Source organism: Triticum aestivum, unplaced genomic scaffold, assembly GCF_018294505.1.
Source record: "Triticum aestivum cultivar Chinese Spring unplaced genomic scaffold, IWGSC CS RefSeq v2.1 scaffold51198, whole genome shotgun sequence".
NCBI lineage: Eukaryota > Viridiplantae > Streptophyta > Magnoliopsida > Poales > Poaceae > Triticum > Triticum aestivum.
This window is the reverse complement of record NW_025302771.1, coordinates 1-851: the sequence shown is the minus strand read 5'-3', so window position 1 is coordinate 851 and position 851 is coordinate 1. Positions and strand designations below refer to the sequence as shown.

The 851-nt window shown below is 51.8% G+C and overlaps 2 non-coding genes across 2 annotated transcripts; both read right to left on the bottom strand.

Annotated features, from left to right (window-relative positions):
* Nucleotides 1-221: 221 nt before the first annotated feature.
* On the bottom strand, nt 222-340 carry LOC123179413 (5S ribosomal RNA). The gene has a single exon (XR_006490351.1). It is a non-coding gene; the product is annotated as a 5S ribosomal RNA (ribosomal RNA).
* Nucleotides 341-637: 297 nt separating this feature from the next.
* Nucleotides 638-756, bottom strand: LOC123179412 (5S ribosomal RNA). Its single transcript, XR_006490350.1, has one exon. It is a non-coding gene; the product is annotated as a 5S ribosomal RNA (ribosomal RNA).
* Between the last annotated feature and the right edge of the window lie 95 nt (nt 757-851).

The window sequence follows — 851 nt, the reverse complement described above, 5'->3', positions numbered from 1 at the left end:
GCCGCTCCCTCTCAACTATGGAGACGAGTTTAACGCGGTTTCCACCCCTCCCTCTCAACCGCACCAGTGCACGCTTGCCGCGCCACAACGCCGACGCTGGACCCGTGAATCGTGAGCACCCAGCTATGACTTACCGCACTCGTGCAAAATAATAAAACACGGTAAATATATTACTTACACGTGCGTTTTGTTTTGCAAGCGGCGCGAAAAAAATTAAAAAGGGAATGCAACACGAGGACTTCCCAGGAGGTCACCCATCCTAGTACTACTCTCGACCAAGCACGCTTAACTTCGGAGTTCTGATGGGATCCGGTGCTTTAGTGCTGGTATGATCGCATCCGACATGTTACCCCGGTCTTCGTCCCTTATCCTTGCCCCTCCCAGCTCCACTACAAAGACGATTGTACATTGCTTTGGCCGCTCCCTCTCAACTACGGAGACGAGTTTAACGCGGTTTCCACCCCTCCTTCTCAACCGCACCAGTGCACGCTTGCCGCGCCACAACACCGACGCTGGACCCGTGAATCGTGAGCACCCAGCTATGACTTACCGCACTCGTGCAAAATAATAAAACACGGTAAATATATTACTTACACGTGCGTTTTGTTTTGCAAGCGGCGCGAAAAAAATTAAAAAGGGAATGCAACACGAGGACTTCCCAGGAGGTCACCCATCCTAGTACTACTCTCGCCCAAGCACGCTTAACTTCGAAGTTCTGATGGGATCCGGTGCTTTAGTGCTGGTATGATCGCATCCGACATGTTACCCCGGTCTTCGTCCCTTATCCTTGCCCCTCCCAGCTCCACTACAAAGACGATTGTACATTGCTTTGGCCGCTCCCTCTCAACTAC